General features: G+C 58.2%; 1 protein-coding gene across 6 annotated transcripts in view; it reads right to left on the bottom strand.

Moving 5' to 3' along the window:
• Window positions 1–19572, bottom strand: part of GTF2IRD1 (GTF2I repeat domain containing 1) — a 114107-nt gene extending 94535 nt beyond the window's left edge. For 3 of the 6 annotated variants that reach the window (XM_081257607.1, XM_081257605.1, XM_081257608.1), the window contains exon 1: window positions 19321–19572. The gene's annotated coding sequence lies outside the window, so the exon portion shown is untranslated. The remainder of the gene's footprint in view (window positions 1–19320) is intronic. The other 3 variants (XM_081257604.1, XM_081257606.1, XM_081257609.1) reach the window with 1 other exon arrangement.
• Window positions 19573–19868: the final 296 nt, after the last annotated feature.

Raw genomic sequence — 19868 nt, 5'->3', positions numbered from 1 at the left:
GCGCGTCCGGAGCCTGTGCTCTGCAATGGGAGAGGCCACAACAGTGAGAGGCCCGCGTACCGCAAAAAAAAAAAAAAAAAAAAAAAAAATATTCTTTTATTAATATTATTATTATCAGTCTCCAAGAGATAGTTATACACTTATGTCCATAGCAGCATTATGCTATGGACATAGCATAGCCAAGTGTCTATGGACACTTATAGCCAAGTGTCCACTGATGGATGAATGGATAAAGAAAATGTGGTCTATACATACAATGGAATATTATGCAGCCTTAAAAAGGAAGGAAATTCTGACACCTGCTACCACATGGATGAACCTTGAGGACATTATGCCAAGAGAAACAAGCCAGTCACAGAAAGACAAATACCGTGTGATTCTACTTATAAGCGGTACCCAGAGTAGTCAAAGTCACAGAGGCAGAGTCACATGTGGGTGCCAGGGGCTGGGGAGAGGGGGAAGGGGGAGTTAGTGTTCAAGGGGGATAGAATTTCCCTTTGGGAAGAAGAAATCAGTTCTGGAGATTTGTTGCACAATAATGTGAATGTACCTAAAGCCACTGAACTGTATGTACACTTAAATATGGTTAAGATGGTAAATTTTATGTGACGGGTATTTTACCACAATTAAAAAGTAATAAGAACACTAACAGTAGCTCCTACCATTTACCGAACACTATCAAGGGGACCCATGATGCCAGGCCTGGTGATGCCCATCATCTCCCCAATCTTTGATTCATGACTGGCTCCTGAAGCCCCACACTAGTCCATGTGCATTCATGTCACACTGGTAGAGGTTACAGGGATACAGGCTTTGACTCAACACAGGAAAAGCTACCCCACCGGGAGGGCTGTCTCCAAATGGAAGACCAGGAGCCTCGTGGGCCCCGGGGTTCCCCATCCCTGGGGGTTTTCAAGTAGAAGCTGCCCACTTATCAAGGCCTCTTAGAGAGGGTCTGTGCAAGTTTTTAAAGGAGAGACAGGCACCATCTGCAAAGATCCTTCTGTCAAGTCACCTGGCCTCGGGGTAATGTGGGCAGAGCTCAAAGACAGCTCACATTTGCTTTATGTAGAAAGTGAGGCAAGTTGGTAAATAGGATCACGAGACCAAACTTCACCCACTTTAGAAAAGAGACTCTTAGTGCTTTTTTTTTTTTTTTTTTTTGCGGTACGCGGGCCTCTCACTGTAGTGGCCTCTCCCATTGCGGAGCACAGGCTCCGGACGCGCAGGCTCAGTGGCCATGGCCCATGGCTCACGGGCCCAGCCACTCCGCGGCATGTGGGATCTTCCCAGACCGGGGCACGAACCCATATCCCCTGCATCGGCAGGCGGACTCTCAACCACTGCGCCACCACGGAAGCCCTCTTAGTGCTTTTAAGTATACAATGTCATAGCACTCAGAGCTGGATGGACCCCCATCCGACCACCTCCACGTGCTTCTGGGGAAACCAAGGCCCAGAGGGGACGGACTGTACCCTAGATCCCTGCACACTCAGTGCAAGCTCATCCCGTAACACGGCGTGCTCTCCCATGAGCTTAAGTGCTGTGCTGGCTGCAGAGTCTTTCTTATTCACCAGAGCAGGGCCTTTAGGGAGACATACTTTATGTCTTTGAAGACGGGCAATAATCCAGATGGTATCCTGCTTTCAGTGTGTTGCCCATGTGTTTGCCTCCAATGCATTCTCCCTGATGCCTGATCTGTTGAAAAAGACATCAGATGTATGAACAAAACACAGCTACACGCCATGCCGCGGCCGAGTCTCTCCAATACGATGAAAGAATCCAGGTGTGAAAGGTCACGCTGCAGAACTCCTTTTATGTGCGGTTCAAACACAGGCCAAACTCTGATGTTACAGGTCGGGATGGTGGTCATGTTGGCAGGGAAGTGGGGTGGGTTGGCTGCTGTAAGGGGGCATGACAGAGGCCTCTGGGGGGGGCTGGGAATGCTCCAAACTTGATCTGGGTAGTTACCTGGGTGACCTGCTTTCTAACACTTATCGAGCTGCTGACGTAATAAATAGCTTTGTCCCCCCCTCAATAAACCGCTTTAAAGAGACAGGTTTGGGATCCCCAGTTACGCAACATACAAGAAAGTTGTCTTGACACGTCTCCTTTAACCGAGCTTTAACTGAGTTCCCACCCTTTGACCCAGTCCTTTAATCAATTTATCCTTTTTTTTTTTTTTTTTTTTTTCTCTTGGCCGAGCCGCAAGGCATGCGGGATCTTAGTTCCCCGACCAGGGATTGAACTCGGCAGTGAAAGTGTGAAGCCCTAACCACTGGACCGCCAGGGAATTCCCTAACAATTTATCCTGAGAAAATTATCCAAAACACAAAGACTCATGTACAAAAACGTTTCACCAAAGCATGTCCTACATCCGGAAATACACACGCCAACACATAAAAAAGGGAAATGACAGACAACCTAAGTGCCCCACTGGAGCTGAAACCGGCATCATACAGACTAATGACCTCACGGAAAAGCCTGGGATGGAGACTCCAGACATTTCATCTCCGTGGCCGGCATCCACGAGTGACTTTCTCTCCTCTTCTGCGTTTTGTAAATGATCTGAGGTGAGGAGTATGACTTTTTCAATTTGGAAAGAAATAACAGAAACCTCATTCTTAAAAAAAAAAAGTTTTTTTAAAGAACCAACCCACGTGCTGCCCCACCCCCAAGACAGGAAAGCAGCCCAGGCCCGGGCAAAGGGCAGACACGTGCATCATGCTGCTTCCTGGGGAAATGAGGGAGGCCTTGTGCCTTCCCCGCCTTCCGCTTGGAGGAGGAGCTGGGGCCTGGCCGTGGGAAGCCCCGCCCCTGCTGAGCTCTGGATTCTGGAAGGTGGGGCTTTAGCCCTCTCAGGTGGGGATGGGGGCTCATGAAGGTGAGCTCTCTTCTCAGAGCGGGCTCCTGAGTACCAGGCTAGGGCCACGCCTGTGCTCAGGGCGCTAAGCCAACGAAGGGAACCCCCAAACCCAGGCTCTGCCCCAGAAGAGACGGGGCAGGTGCTGCTGGCAGTGTGCGGGTGTCTGGGTCGCCTCAGGGGCCTGTCCCAGCGGGAGGGGAGGCCAGGCTCCGGTGGGCAGACAGCTCCCCGGGGGTCAGGTTTCCATTTCGTTATTTAAAGCCCGGCTCCTGGCGGGCAGGCAGGGGCGGCCACCGCCTGCGTGACCAGGATGAGGAATCGCAATCCTGACTCGGGCCCGCGTGCCCATGGCAACTGGCGTCGTGGCCTTGGAGACTAATCTCCAGGCTGCCAGCCGGCTGGGGCCTCTCTGGGAGGGGTGTTGGTCCTTGCGGAGGCCCTGGGCTGGGGAGCGGGATCAGGCACTCTCCCAGCTGAGGAGGGGGCATCTGGCCTCGCAGCAGGGCCCCCAGCCAGGTTCAAAATGCACCAGTTCCCATGGGCACAGCCTCTGCCACACCCCACCCCCAACTCATGGTCACGCATGTGGGGACATGACCATATGCACACACACGCCAAAACCATCACACTTCATTCCACAGAGCACTGGGACAGACAGCAGGTGTTCCTGCCCTAGAGAGAATCCCAGGCTGGGAGGAGATAGGATAGTTACAATAAAACAGACTTAGAAAAAGAAAAGAGATTAAAACATAGGGTGACACTTCTTGATTTGAGTGGTGGTTACACGGGGCATATACATAGGTTAAAACTCATCACGCCGGACACTTAAGATTTATGCATTTTACTGTTAAGTAAATTATACTTCCGTCAAAGGTAAAAAGTGACACACAAGAAGCACAGGATGGTGGAAGGCAGAATCAGGGAAGACTCCTTGGAGGAGGCGATACCCAAGCTGACTGCAGTGTCATGTCACGTGGGAGCAGGAGTTTGAAGGGGAGCAGCAAAGCCAGGGCAGCAATACCCAGGCACCGCTCACCTACAAGGGGGATGACTGCTCTGCCCCCGCAGGGCCCACCTCCTTGGAATAAAATGCTGAGCAAATACGGCAGGACCGTTTGAAGGAAAGCCAAATTAGGCAGGACCGTTTGAAGGAAAGCCAAATCACCGGCTGCTCAGGAAACCCAACCACCAGCCAGGGCCGCCCATGTGTCTTGGTCGAGCCTGAGCAGAGCGCTGGGTTGAGTGGGGACAGGCCTGGCTCTGCGTGGCTGGAACGTCCAGGACAGGGCAGGAAGTGGTGGGTGAAGACATGGGCACGGTTGCTGGGCCCAGGTCAAGGACCTTGGAAGGTCATCGTTTAGGGGATGGGAACCACCAGCAGGTTTGGGGCGGGGGCAAGACAAGGTTAGTTTAGGGGGTCCTGGCAGGTGAACTACAGGGAGCAGGACTGGAGATGGGGAACTGGTAGCTACCAAGCTTCTGCAAGAGTCCAGGCCAGGGATGGCCACGTCTGAGGCAGATGGTGGCAGTGGGACAGAGGAGAGGATGGATGTGATCACTGAGCAGGGCAGAGCTTTGTGACTGAGTGGATGGGGGTTGTCCTGAGAGGGAGGCGCCTAGAGTGACACCCGGGTTTCTGGTTCTGCTGATAGAGCGGATGAGGGTGCCCCCAGCTCAGCAGGGAACAGAGGGAGGAGGACAGGAGGCCTAGAGGCTGACTCTGGGATCCCGAGGGACACCTGTCACCCGTGGGTGATCAGGGGCTGGGCTTGGTTGGGAGCTCTGGGCAGAAGGGACAAGACCTGCAAGACATGCGGCAGAGCAGTAGCAAAGGCCTAGCGTGCCAGGGAGAACATAGTGGGAGAAATCAGGGGCACTGAAGACAAGGGAGAGTCAGAGAGCCAGGGGAGCGGAAAAGGGTGGAGGTCAGAGGTCAGGAGGCTGGCCAAGGAGCCTGGAGGAACACACACACGGGGGTGGGAGGCGCGGCAAATGGGTGACCCCAGGGGAGCAGATGTAGAGGGCTGAGGAAGCAGGTGGAGGCCGTGGGGTGTGGGCAAGAAAGGAGGGGTGGGGAGGGCTCAAAAGGGCTTCATCCTTTAGGATGAGAAAACCTGGAACCAATCGGGTTGGATGGAGACACAGTCTGTGCTGGGGACCAGGCCTCCCGGGTCCTTCCAGATGGACCCCAAAGCCTCTGAGTCCAGGACACAGGCCCAAGAACCCTTGTGCCAAGCCCTCTGCCAATCCAGGACAATGAAGAGTGCCAACCCCACGGCCACTTCGTTCCATCGGACGGGAAGGTGTGTGCCGGTCAGCGGAGGCTGGAACCCAAAGACCAGCCAGGGAGGCAGAGAGAGTGCTGGTCTCACCAGCCTCCCCAACAGGACGTGCCCACGTGGGGAGGGGATTTTGTTTTGTTCACGGCTGTCCCCCAGAACCACAGCGGGCAGTCCATAGTACTTGCTGGGTGGATGAATGAGTCACTAAAAGGAACCAGAAGTCTGAAGAGTGAGGGGGAGGCAAAACCAAGCTGAGCCAAACTCCACCATCCTTGGCATCCAAGGCCCTGCCCCGGCACGTCCAACCCTACCACACTTGCACCCAGCCGGCCTGAGTCCCCCTGCTGCCCTGGCTGCCCCTCTCGGCGTGAGGAGGGGGGAAGTGCCTGGGCTTTGGGGTCAACCAAAGCTGGGATCAGGAGTCCACCCAGCTTTCACCAGCCTGTGACTTCCATTGGGCACCCAAACTGTCCACGTGTTTCCTCCTGAGCAAAATGGCACCACCAAATGCGCCGCTCTCAGCATCGAGAGGATCACGCGTGAGATAACGTGTGAAAAGTGTCTGGCTCCGGCCTGGAGATCCTACAGGCTCGTTAAAGAGGCAGCCGAGATGACGGTGATGACGGCTTCGCACTGACATCACCTGCTGAGTGGCTGTCTCCTCCTGACATCACCTGTCTCATCATCTCCAGGTCAGCTCACCCAGGGCTCCTGACAGGCAGCACAAGGACCCTTCTGTTCCCCTACGTGCCGGGGGGACTTGGGTGGGAAATGCAGGCCTGGCACTCAGCTGGGCATCAGGGGAGCTGGCTGACCCTGGGCAGCTCATCACTGAGCTGAGTGGCAGCACTGGTTCTCAGGCATCTGCAGAGCTCAGGGGCTGGGTGTCAGGAGACGGTGGGAAGAAGCTAGGTGGTGCCAGCCCCTGGGGCAAGCGCATCTCCCGAGAGTCCCCCTCCCAGACGTAAACAGGCCTTCTCAGAAGGATGAGAAACCTGGATGAGGAGCACCAGGCCCTGTCTTGTTGGGAAAAGGCTGGGCGGAAGAAAGCTAATCACTTGTGGGTGAGCTAATCGGGCTGCTGGGCTTGCTCACAGGCCCCCACCCCAACTGGCAACCCAGCCCTGCCCTCCTTCCTCCTGTTTCTGGCTTCTACTCAACCCGGCCCCCTGACCTGTGAGCCACCAGGGGTGTGGAGCAAGGGTCCCAGGAACCCATCGGAAGGAACCTAGCTTCTAACTCCTGATGACACCCTTAAGTGGAGCCTGGGCACCACCCATTTCTGAGCCTCAGTTTCCCCATCTGTAAGTGGAGAACTTGGGCTACAAGTTCTCAGCTTCAGATGGAGGACCACCACAACCCCTCCCCGGCATCTGGCCTCTATACCTGCCCTGATCTACTCCAGAGCAGTCATCTGAGTCACCCGCCCCCTCACACCCCTTCCTCATTTCTGGCCTGTCCACAGGCACCACCCCCAACCTGGATGCCCTCCAGCCCCCTCACCCTCTTGTTCTTACTCCTTTATTTCATTCTATTTTTTTTAATGTTTTATTTATCTATCTGTTTATTTATTTTGGCTGCTCAGGGATCTTAGTTGCAGTACACAGGATCTTCCTTGCGGCCCGTGGGATCTTTATTTGCGGCAGGTGGACTTCTTAGTTGCGGCATGCGTGCGGAATCTAGGTCTCCGACCAGGGATTGAATCCGGGCTCCCTGCAATGGGAGCGCAGAGCTCCCACCGGACCACCAGGGAAGTCCCCTGTTCCTGCTCCTTTAAATCCTGACCACATACACTCCAGGACCCTTTCCTCCTGCCCTCCCCATTCCGGGGGGCTCCCCCAGTCCTAGTCCTGTCCACCCCCCTGAGCCCCTTATCCACCTGAAGGATGCCACAGGACCCTAACTAATTGCACAGTATTTTCACTGCACCTATTATGACATGGACCCAGAACTGGGGTGACTCAGGCCCAGTTCCCACCCCAGAGCTCCCAGGTGGGGAAAGGGAAGCCAAAGGTTATAAATGGTGACCCACACATGAGAGAGGAGGCCCCCCTCCGTTCAGAGGTCCACTCATCAGGTATTTGTCAACTGCACCTGCTGCCTCCCCAGGTCCCTGTACCCTCTGTCCACACACTCACGCACACATCTCATGGCTGACACGTGCTGGTGCCCCAAGTCCCATTCATTCCTTTCACAAATAGTTAAGTATCACCTGCAGACCCACTGTGTGCTCTGGACGAGGAACGCCACCAGACGGGGAAGATGGAGCCACACGGTCCATCCTGGGGGTGTCATGGTGAATCCCTGCCCCTGCAGGATGAGGGAGTTGGTTCACATCAATGACCAGGTCACCAAGGGATGACACGCATTCTTTTGTGGCGGGACGCTCACAGGCTCCCACACACAGGTGCACACTGATCACCCCTCCCTGGCCACAGCTGCTTTCACACACCATCACATCTGAGGCCCCTGCACCCTGGGAGGAGGGCAGGATCTAGATCATCATCCACCCTACACTGGACAGCTGAGGCCCAGCGTGTAAGTGACCCGCCCTCCACTGCACAAGCCAGGGGGAGCCAGGGCTCCAAGCCACATGCCCGCTCCTCTCCCTGGCCCTCCCCTCCTGTGTGTACTCAGGCTGGTGCACAGACACCACTTCCTTCTCCAAACTCATGCCCCCATCTCCACCCTCGCTTGGGCGAGGGGAGCCTAGCTACCTCGATCCACCGGGGACAACCTGGGGCTTCCCTAAAGCTCCAGCCAGGTGATGTGATTCAATAAAGTGACCGGTGCCTGCCCTTCTCTCCCAACCCCAGGGACTGGGAGAGCCTGGAGGAACCCAGCCCAGGTCACCCCATTCCCTCCTTAGGGCCAGATCACTGCTGACGGGCAGCCCCCCCTTCCAAAAGCCCATGGTCTCGGGAGCGTGCACAGGGCCAGCCCTTGGGAGATCTGGGTCTAACTGATGGTGTGCCACCTACCGGGGCTGTGTGACGTAGAGCAACCTGCTTCCCCTCTCTGGGCCTCAGTCTCCTCCTCCCATAGACACCTATGGCACCCTGCTGCTTCCTTCCTCAGAGCAGTGGTGGGAGGTGAGAGCCAGGCCCCAACGGAGCCTTTCTATCCAAATCCCACCTTGGCCTGGGTCCTGGCTGAACCCCACTTTTCCACGAAGCCTCACAGTATGGCCATCCTTATCAGCAGCCATGTGTGACCACCCAGTGCTGTGCTGTTAGCATCCTTCTTTCAACCCCCTACAGCAACCCTCCAAGCACAACTCTACCCATCTGACAGATGAGGACACGGATGCTCAGAAAGGCTGAGTAGCTTGCCCAAGGTCACACAGCAGGAAGACTTCGAGGCCAGCTTCAAAGCAAAGTCTGCCAGAAGCAAACATGTGCCCGACACCCACACACCTCCCCCGAGCAGCCCCCCAAGCACGGCTCACTGCCCAGTGGCTGGTGTGCGGGTATCTGCAGAAAGGCTGAGGGGTCCTCCCTTGGTTCATTAGTCCAAAATGTCTTTTTTGCCTCCCTCAAGAGAGTGAGGGGCTTCAGGACAGGGGCCAGGCCTCCTTTCTGGGGTCGCAGTGAGGCCCAAGGAGGGCTTCCCGGAGTCATCATGGGTCCTGACAACCAGAAGGGACCCTACAGATACGGAGATGTAATTTTCTGAGCCAAAAACAGGGCAGAGGGTGGTGCCAAGATCGCGGACCTTCCGGGATGTTGGGATGAGTTGTGGAGACGGTGTGGAGAATTCTGGCAGCTGTCAGCCCTCCATGACCTGGGGTCGCCCAGTCTGCCCTCACATCTGCAGCAGCAGACGCCAAGCCAAAAAAATGGGAGCAAGGAGGCACTGGTTTCATTTCCAAAACAGAAACCCTGTCTGACGCCTGGGATGAGAAAATCACTCCTCTTCCAAAGTTCTGTCCCTGCAGAGGGGCAGGCCGGCAGGGAGGGGTCCCAGGCCCTGCCCCTGGCATCCCTATGTCCCCTCCCATTGGGCTCCGGGGTCCCGGCCCTCCAAGGCCTGAAGAGTGAGAACCCTCCTGGTGGGACTGACATAGCTCTGAACTGGCTCCCCAAGGTGGGTGGTGGGCACCTGGACCTTAGCCAGCACCAGCTCTGTGCCACGCCCACCTGCCCACCACCCCACGTGCTCACGGAAGCCTCGAGAGCTCTCGACAGCGCCATGAGGACGGACGCGGCCCACACAGGCAGTGACTCAACATTACACCAGAGAAATGTAGCACCCGCATCACCAAGATTGGGTCCACCTCGTACCAGGAGCGTCACTACCCACGATACTCCACCTGCCCACCCCTGCCCCCGGGCTCCAGGGGGGTCCTTCCAGTTCGTCAGCCCCATTCTACAGATCCCAAGGACGGAGTCCGCTGGGATTTACCCTGGACACATAATGAGGCTTGAGGTTTCCCCGAGGTGACACCATGAGCTCCCGGGGGCAGAAATCAGTGCCCCTCTCTCCTGCTTGGTCCCAGGGGCCATCCGCCTACACTCTACTGCATCAACTGCTCAGCAGCCTCCTGCCTCCCACCTCCGAGCAGAACCTACAGCCACCAGGTCCCGCTGCGGACTCTCCTCTCTCCTCACCTGGGGTGTTCCCTGTACCCTGATCACTCTCACTCCCCCACCCCACCCACCACGGTCTGCCCCCAGACCTCCCGCCAGCTGCCCTGCCTCAATGCGCCCACACAGCCTCCTGAAGAGGAGGCCCGGGGAGGCTCCGGGGCACCTGCCAGGGGACAGGGAGCCCTGGACCAAGAGTCACGAGATGTGGGTTTGGATCCTGATTCTTGTAACCCGGGGACCTTAGCCACGTGTCTTCCCAGCCCTGGGCGTCGGCTTCTCCATCTGAAAAGGAAAAGAGGTCAACGTATCCCGAGGTCTCCTCCGCTCTAAGGGTTGTGGCACACCCCATCCAGGAGGCTCAGGAGTAGGGGAGGGAGAAGGGTGCCTGAGGAAGGTGGCACAGGGGCTCCCACAGGAGATCTGGGTCCCAGCCCTGGGCAGAAGTCACATCCTGAAAGACAGACCCCGACTGGTTGCCAGGGGATGGGTGTGTGTGTATCTACTTAACGGGCCAGGACTTCTTTTTGGAGTGATGAAACGCTCTGAAATTAGACCATGGTGAACACTGCACAACTTTATGAATATATGAAAACACACTGCAGTGTACATTTTACTTTTTTTTTTTTGGTCGCACTGTGCAGGGATCGAACCCGGGCCCCCTGTAGTGGAAGCACGGAGTCTTAACCACTGGACCACCAGGGAAGTCCTGAAGTGTGCATTTTAAAGGAAATAATTTTCAAAAAAAAAAAAAAATCCAACGTGCTAGAGAGGAAGAGAACAAAGTCCCTAAAGGCACCACTGAGCCCCAACCCGAGGCTCTGAGGACCTACCCACAGGCTTCTTCTTGGGGGGAATACATAAACCCCCCTTTGTTTACGCCTCTGTACTTGGGTTTTCTATTACCTGGAGCCAAACACGTAACTGATGGTCTCGTGCCTGTGCCACCCGCCGGGACTAGAGGGGCTCCGCACACTGGGCAGCACGCGTCTGAGGCTGGTGGTCAGGACTCAGCTAAACGTCAAGTTACTGGGCACGGTCGCTGCCAGCGGCCTCTGGATCACCACACAGATGTGTGCACACGCACATGCATGCACAAAAGCGTGTGTCTAAATAGTCCAGGGGATTAACTGTTCTGAGGCTTCACACCTGTGCTCTCTCCACACGCACCAGCTGCACTTCACGGAGGGGGAACCCCCCAAACTGGTCTGCACACAGTGCCCCCCACCACCATTGCCATTACCCTCTGGATGCTTCTGAGAGGCACCGCCAGGCCAGTAGAGGCAGCAACTGGGGACAATGGGTTGAGCCTGTGAGAGCTGGGATGGAAGGGTAGAAAAGCCCCTTGACCTTCCAAGGCCCCGCCCCACATGTCCCGGCACCCAGCTTGCTTCTAATTCACTTAACAAGTTGGTACAGGACACTCACTGTGTCAGGCAGCGATCTGGGGGCGGGGATGCGGAAGGCAGGGCGGCACGGCCCTGACCCATTGGAGGGAGACAGACAAGTACAAGGCCAGTTGGAACACAGCAGGTGAGGGGCACCGAGCTGTAGGAACACAGAGGAGGGGCACTTAACACAGACCCGGGAGGGGACATCAGAGAGGGCTTCCGGAGGGAAGTGACATCCAAGCTGGGACCTGCCAAGAATTAGCCCAGTGAAATGGATGGGGAGCAGTAAAACGTGTTTAAAGGAGAAGCAGTAGCACATTGTGAAGCAAGACGGGAACGCAGTATGTTCTGAAAACTGATGAAGCTCATCATGGCTATCATAGAAACAGGCAGGGCCTGGCTGGGAGTGAGGCAATCAGATGAAGGTCTTAACCTGGACCCAATACAAGGCCCTCCCCCAAGTTGGTCCCCGCGGAAGGCCTTCTGGAGTGTCATTTCCCATCTCTGGACCCTTTCCTACACTGCTGCCCCCACCTCGCCCCACCCCAGAATGCCCACCCCAGGCTACTCCTGAATCCCACCCGTCCTCCAGCCACCTCCTGAAGGCTGCCCCCAGGCCCACTGGGAAGTACGGTGGGGCCCATACCCCCAGGTAGCCCAGCACCAAGGTAGGGCTTGGCATCGGGATGCCTGATCACCCACCCCAAGGGTCTGAGAGGTGGACAGGCCAAGGGGACTAAGCACTTCTACCCCTGGGGTTTTCCCAGCTTACAGAAACAGAGACTCAGGCACGGCACAGCCCACGCTCTGAGGGGAGAATAGGCAAGAGCAGAGCAGGGAGTGACGGCGTCCAGTTCCTCTCTGGGCAGGCCTGGAGCTCTCCAGGGGCCAGCCTCTGGGATCATCGTGTCACTGGGATGGGGACCAGATTCTCCCAACTGAACAGGCGGATCCTCCCAAGAACCCTGTCATGCAGGGATAACCACCCTCATTTGTTCAGATGAGGCTCAGAGAGGGAAAGTCACTCGCCTGAAGACACACAGCAGGTGAGGGGTAGCACTGGGGCTCGAACCCTTGCCTGTCTGGTTTCAAAGGCTCTGATGGTTAAATGGCACCCTGCTGGGAAGTGGGGAAGCTCTAAGGAAGCCAAAGGAGCCTGCCCGCAAGGAGGGCCACTGGCCTCCCACCCAGGGCATCCAGGAGCATCTCCCCGCCCTGGATGTGCAGAGAACAGAGCATCTGAGGCAGTGGCTGGCTCCGGGCGGGCGGGTGGGCAATGGACCAGGATCAGAGGGAGGATGTGGTTAGCCTATCCACCCAGAGGGCTGCACCCCCAGCCAGGGATGTGAACAGGGGGGCACCTAGCTCCTTCCCAGAGGCCCTACCTTTCCCAAGCTGGGCCTCTCTGCTGAAAGCCACCACACCTGAAAAACCAGCTCCTGGATAAACATGAGACACCAGATGGGCCCAGTCACAAGACCCCCTTGGAGCCCGCCAGGACCACCTTGGAGCTGGCTGGGTGGGTGGGCAGGCAGGAGTCCTGCCTGCTCCAGGGAGCCACCCAGGGGCACCCGAGGGCCCTTCTGCACAGGGCTAGCCTGCCATGGTCCCTCCACCAAGCACAGCCCAAGGGTGGGACTCAGGGGTCCAGCTTTTGAGGACATGGGGGAGGGGACAATGGTGGGGTGGAGGGGGGGCCAGCTGGCTTATCAGGAAAAGTCAATGACTTCCTCACAAGCAACAGTTAAAACCCCCCAAACCTCTCAAGACACCCATGCAGGCCATGCTGCCGTCACCCACGGTGCTCCCTTTCCTTAGGAAGCCACGACCCCTGGGGGGCCCCCCTTCACTCAGGGACCGCCATTCATGAGCCCACAGGCAGTGCAGCCTCCGTTTTCTAGATGGTCAAACTGAGGCTCAGCTGACGGCAGCCATCCAAGCCACGCGCAGCAGGCAGGCGGCAGAGCTGGAATCGGCCTGACCAGAAGCTTCTGTGACCATCCGAAATCTCAGTGCTACCGCCCACATGAACATTCAGAAAAGCCACAGCCAACTGTGGATCTCAGATGTGTGTCAACCAATGTTTCATTCAGAGCCCTAACAGGTAACTTGGATAGAAGTGGCCCTACTCCAACTCAGAGGGGGACACAGGGTGCTGGAAGCCCGCATGTCCCCACCTCCTTCCCCCGTGGGGTCCCGGGCTCTGTGGAAGCCCAGTGGCTTGTGTGACCCCTGCTGAGTCTCATGCTGGCCCTGGAAACCAGATGCTCTGTTCTGTTCACAGATGACCACGCTGAAGCACAGAGATGTGGTGTCACTCACCCGAGGTCACACAGTCCCATTCTGTTTGACCCTAAATCATGCTCCTGCCTGCCCTCCTTCCAGATCCACTTGTTTCAGGAAAACACAGAATTTGTATCCCAAACTATAGAGCCACAGAAGTGGGGACCAGGGACTCACTGCCAGAGACCCCCAGACTCCTGGGCAAGTGGGGCACACAGAGACAGGCAAGACACCACCGGGCACAGAGAGCTTCCCTCCCTTCAGGTTCACCCTCTGCCCCCAGAGCATCAATTGTCCAGGGAGCCACCTGGTTGATGGGCGGGTGGAAGACTGCAGCCCTGAGGGCGGCTGCAGGCAGGTGTAATTTCATCGGGAGCTCCCCGTCTGCGCAAGTCACCAGAAACGGAGGATGAAATTCCAGCTCTGCGGACAGAAGTGTGCAGCGATCCTGGCTGAGGGTCAGCTCTCAAAGCGGGTGGGGAGGGGGTGTCTTTGTGAACATGAGGAAAAGATACCCCCTCCTCTGGGCAGCCCCGAGCCGGAGCTCAGCTCTCCTCCACGAGAAGAGTGGCAGAGCTCTGTGGTATAGCCGTGCCGCGGAGTACTACTCAGCCACCAAAAGGACCAGCTCCCGATGCCCCGACAATGCATTAGGTGGAATGGAAGAAGCTAGACGCAGGCCGCATACCGTGTGATTGCATTTATGTGACGCTCTGGAGGATGCGAAGCCATAGAGACAGAAACCAGATCAGGGGTGGCCAGGGGCTGGGGGAAGGGAGGGGCCTGGCTGCATACAGGCTTGAGAGAACCTTTGGGAGGGATGGAATGTTCTATGCCTTGACAGGGGCTGGGCTATGTGAATGCATGCATTGGTCGAGTTCCTTGGACGGCACACTTAAGCCCTGGGCATTTCACCAGATATTCCTCATCCCTTGACAATATATATGATAACACGTGGGGTGAGCCCTTCCTACGTGCAGGCCCGGGGCTGGATGCCAGGACCTGAGACCCTGCAGACTTGGTGCCTCTGCAAGTTTCTCACTAGCTTGTAGAGTGACCGATGGATGGATGGACAGATACAGACCCCCCCATAGGGCAATTCTGCCAGTAGCCAGAAAACGTACCTTGAGACCCCACTAGACCCCACCAGCAAACAGGCCTGGCCCTGCCCAAGCCTCCAGGAGAGAAGCAGCCTGAAGAGTCTCCTCCAGCTACAGGCCAGGAAGGCACATGGCCTCAGCTGTCCCTCCTTCCCTGACCACACAGCCAGGCCGGGCACCTGTGAGCTGCCCAGGACCCCAAGCCCTCAAGCTGGGACCTCTCGCCTCTGGCTTCCCACCCCGTCTCCACTCCAGACCTGCAGCGGTGTGACCCACCTACCCCTCTGTGGAGCCTCCACCATGCAACACTGAGCCCCCCAAAACCACAGCACCACCATCGGGCTCGGGCAGAGAGGGGGCATCACTGCCACTTTACACACAAACACACAGCCAGCTGTGGGGAGGGGACATGGGTCACTCCCTGGCCTTGGGCCCTCCCGCGACATTCCAGGGGCCTCAGTGCAACACAGGGGCTGGGGCTTCTGCCTCCGATGGCAGCATGGCGGCATGGCAGCGGGGAGGTAATTCCCAGCAACCAGCGTGCTGTACTCACCCGGCATCCCTTTAAAGGGACAACCCCTCAAACCTGTGACCAGCCCAGCAAGGACCCTACCGTACCAGGGGCCCCAGAGGGGCAATCTCCAGCCTTGGCGGGGGTGAGCACCAGAGAAACAGCCTCCCAGGGCTCAGGCCTGGCTCTGCAAATCCTAAGTCGATGTCAGACAGGGCGACCCCGGCAACCTCCCTGCTTCTGCCAACACTTCTTCACACACCGTATGGACCGCAGTGGCACAGAAGACTCTGAACACCAGGGCCTCCCAGACTGGGGATCCCTGAGGCCCCACACTACCCAGGCCTAACAGGAGATCTGGACGCTTGGACCCCAGACAGGAGAAAGCCCAACCGAGGAAATCAGAATCGCCGCTGCCTGATTCAGACTCGCTCTAGACCATCCCCCGACCCTCAGGTTGAGTCCTGACCCCAACCCCAGGCCCCAGCCACACCCTGAGTCCCTCCCTAGCCCCCAACAGTCTCACTGCCCAGAGGCCGCAGCTGAAAGGTTGCCAGAAAAAAACACAAGACCCCCAGTGCAGTCTGAACATCAGGTAAACAGGAAGTAAATTTTTAGTGTCATTTAGAGCCCCAATACTGCATTATCTGTCGCTTATCCGAAATCCAAATGTAACTGGGTGTCCCTCTTTTAGCTGGCTAAATCTGGCAGCCCGGAGCAGGTGGTCCTGAAGGAGGGAGACAGGTGGGCACACAAATAGCTGTGGGTCAGCCAGGCCCAGCTCGGGACCAGGAGGGAGTTCGGAGAGAGAGTTCTGCTCCCTGCCTGGCACACCCCCGCCAGTCACGCCAAGCCCGTGCCTGGTCAAAGCAAAGCCTCACCCAGCTCATTCAGGAAACCTAACTCACCCCGAAGTGAACAAGGGCTGGGCCCCATGCGCCAGCCTCCCCCAGCGCTCTGAGCCTCTTTGTGTCATCAGACATAACCCATAGCACTCAGTCTGAAGTGACGAAATATCGACCCCAGTGAGACAGTCCCAGCCAGACATTCTGCAAATGAGGAACCTGGGCGCCCAGCGAGGCTGGCTCCCCTTGGGACTCACCTGGACACCCCAACATTTACACTCAGAAGTCTCCCCTGTCACCAAAGGGGTGACACGCCACTGTCTTCGGACCAGGTTTGTCTCCTTCACTCCTCCCATATAAAACAATCCTCCCCACCGTCTGCCCCTGCTTGTGAATTCCTGCCGGGAATTCCCTTCCAGTCATCGCAAGGGGTCACATCTCATAGGCCCCACATCCGCCTGGGGGATCCCGAGCCCTCGGTCCTGGGTCTCGCTCTGCTCTCCGGGACTTGTGAATTAACCCTGCAGCTCTTGTTCCCAGTGCCCCCTGAGGCCTCCACAGAACCCCTGGAGCTGGCACACCCTCCTGGTCTGTCCCAAGGAACCTGGCTCTGTCCTGGCTGCAGGGCATCAAAGAGAGAGATGTCCGCAAATGGCTGAGAGTCGGAGGATCAAGAGATGCCGGATGGATGACGCTCAGGGAGCAAAGCCCCAGGCTCAGGTTTGGGGGAGACACAGGCTGGGGTGATGGGGTGAGGAGCCTCCCAGAGGATGCGGGGCAGGAAGCTCAGGGAAAGACCCTGGGATCCAACCATTGTGGGAACCTGCCCCAGAGATGGGAATTCAGGAACAACACGAGAAAGTGTGCTTAGCAATTCGGACCCTGGGGCAGGACTTCATTCATTCATTCACTCAATAAGTATTTGGGGACCAGCCCTGGGGCACCACGGAACCAAAAGCAAGCCTCAGTCCCCACCCTGTCCCTAGTACAGTCGGGACCTGTAACACTTGATTAAGATCAATGTTGGGACAGGGGAAGGACAGAATGTCATGGGGACACAGAGGTGGCACCTTGGCCAGTCCTGTGAAGGTTTGGGAAGGCTTCCTGCTGGAGGACATGACAGCCAGCTGAGTCCTGACAGAGGAGAGGAAAAAGGCAAATTCTACAGCTCTTATCCCCCATCCTCACCAAGTGGGGCCATTTAAGGAAGCCCTGCCCCCGCAGGTGGGAAGAACCTCTGAGGTGAGAGGAACTGCACGTGCAAAGGCCATTCAGGAAAACTGCAAGATTGCAGGTTTCAAAGAATGGGCCCAGGAGGCAGCGGGTGGGCAGACGAGAGCCAGAGGACACGAAGCAGAACCTGGAATGAGGAGGGACCAGCAGATGCGGTCTGTGGTCCCAAGGTCACGCTTAGGACACGAGAGCCCCAAGCTGTCACCCAGCACATCACCCTCAGATCCTCACCCGGGGTCTCCAACAACTGGGCCATTACCAAACTGGGGACGCCCTGGGTGCTGGAGACAGGGAGGCTGCAAGAACAGTTGTCTCCGAGACCCCTATCATTACGTCTGCCTTTCCGACTATTTCCAAGCATCAAACAACTGGAACCACGTCAGAAGGCTAGCCAGCTCCGGGAGACTGCCTTAAATGAACAGATGAAGCACACTGCAAATAAATGACCCTTCCTCCAGCATCTAGAGAACGGTCCTCTTAAGTAGGTTAAGCCTGCCCCTACAATGCTACCTTCCCAGACCCAGTTTTGCAAGCTTTTCCCCCCAAGTCCACCCACATTTTGAACGAGTGGTCAGTGAGTGGCGGCCGAGTCCCAACCCTGCCTCGCTTCCTCCGCTGGGGTCCTCTGGGACCCTTTGAGCCAGAGCCACAACTTTCTAGGTCACCCTCGGAGCAGGGTACAGAATGGGGTGTGGTCTTAAGCTCCCCACCTCCCAAAAGCAGATTGGGTGCTCCGACATCCTGTCCCCTTGGGGCCAGATCTATCCCTTGGTCCACAGGTCCCTGTTCAGAAGAAGGCAGAGTGTACCCCCCACCCTCCTGGACCCCTACTCCTGATGGCCACCTGACCGCCCCCATCCTTTCTGCCCTTGTGCCCGGCCCCTCCCTGCCAGCAGTCACCAGCCTCCCCACCACCACTGCCTCTCACTCTGAATAAATAATCGATGCCGATGCCCTTACCCTTTGGGAATGACGTTGCTGAAATAAATGGGCTGCTCAGAGGCACTTCCCCAGCCCGGAGGCCCCAGGTCAGTACCAGGGAGCAGCAGTCCTAGCCACCGAGCAACCAGACACACGAGGGAGACGATGGCCAGTGGGGTCAGAGCAGCTTCTGGCCACCCCTTCCTTCTGCTGTGGGCAGTAAGAGAAGCCCCCGCAAATGCCCACTCCTCTAGAAGCTGTCCGGGCCTGCCCCACGCCCCACATCAACAGCACCATACTCCACCCAAGGCCATCGCTTTCCCCACGTGCTGGGCAAGGAGACCCCTACATGCCGAGCTCCCTCACTTGGGCTGTGATGTGGACACAGGAGCCTCCCAGCCCAGGTCTAGTCCTGGGAGCCTGGGTCACAGGGCCAGATGTCCAGGGCTCGAGCCCCCTCCAGCAATGCCAGGAGAGCGGAACTCTCAGATGCACTGTCCCCCTCTGCCCTGGGCCCAGGCCGGGGCATCACCCCTCTCCCTGGCCACAGGCAGGAGCTGGGGAACCCAGGAAAGGCATTAAGCCCATCATACTCAAAGCCCATCCAGCATCCTATGGCTGCTCCAGGGGCCTCCCCACCCATCTGCGGGAACTCAGAGACCACCCAAGACAGGGCATCCCCAACTTGCTCCTCTGAAAGCTTTGCGACCCCCACTGCCATCCTCTGAGTCTCCTTCCCCCCCACCCCACGAGGAGCTCAGCTGCCACCACTCAGGCCAGCCCCCTCCCCAGGGACCCCAACAGGAACCACTGTGCCGGGGCAGTCCTGCCTGGCTGTCCTGTTCAGTCCTGCCTGAACTCAGCCTATAAGTGGGGGGCACCGGCCAGGAGACCGGCCCAGCCCGAGAAGGGCGGAGGTGGGGGGAATTAGGGGGCGGGGGCCGCGGCCTTCCCAGCCCCCTCCGCTCCCACACTGGCGCCCGCCGTCTGGGCAGCACAACTGACCTCATTCGCCAACTGCAGCAGCCTGCGGGCGCCCGCTGCCCGCCCCGGGCGCCCCTACCTCCGGAAGGGCCGGGGGGTGACAGCTCCCGACTGCCACCCCCTCCTGGCAGGTGGGGGCGGCCGTCCCTCCCCTCCCCCGGCCCGAATTATAATCCCAGTCACGTGCCTCCCAATGCACCCAAAAGCCGGACCCAGATTCTGTAACACCTTGAGGGGGAGGGGCGGGGGCCCCGGGGGGGGGTGGGAAGAGAGGGGAGAAGGGCCTCGGCGCCCGCCCCCCGCAAAAGTTTCTCCTACCTTGGAGGATCCCCAAGCGCTCCTGCCAGCGGCGCCCCGGCCCCGGCCCGCGGCCAGGACTCAGACTCCTGCCGCTGCCTCCTTAATTAATCCAGGAGAATGGGGGAAGGAGAGGCAGAGGGAGGCGCGGAGCGGCGGAGGGGGCGGGCAGGAGGAGAGCGGGGCGCTGGGCGGGGAGGGGGCCCGGCGGGGGCTCTCGGGCCGGCCGGGGGGCTGGCGCTCGGCGGCCCCCACCCCCGGCGCGGGCTGCGGCGGAGGGCGGGGCGCGGCGCGGGGAGCGGAGCCGAGAGCGGGAGCGCAGGGAGGCTCTTTGTTCTGTAATCCCAGTAAGATTGCCAGCCATTCGCCCCGGCCCTAATCCCAGCCCCGCGCAACACCACCCTCCATTGGCTGCCATTTACATACGGGATTAGCCCGCCCTGCCCGCCCCGCGCCCCGTCCTGGGCACCGCGGGGGGAGCGCCGTGCCCCCGCCCCGCGCCCGGCGCCCTGAGCGCGCTCCGCCGCAGCGCCCGCCGCCAGGGTGGCCCGCAGGAGGGGCGGCCCCGG

Source organism: Mesoplodon bidens, assembly GCF_964165515.1.
Source record: "Mesoplodon bidens genome assembly, chromosome: 15".
In the NCBI taxonomy this organism is placed as follows: Eukaryota; Metazoa; Chordata; class Mammalia; order Artiodactyla; family Ziphiidae; genus Mesoplodon; species Mesoplodon bidens.
Note: the sequence above shows the minus strand (reverse complement) of the source record. Positions and strands in the feature narration are given on the sequence as shown.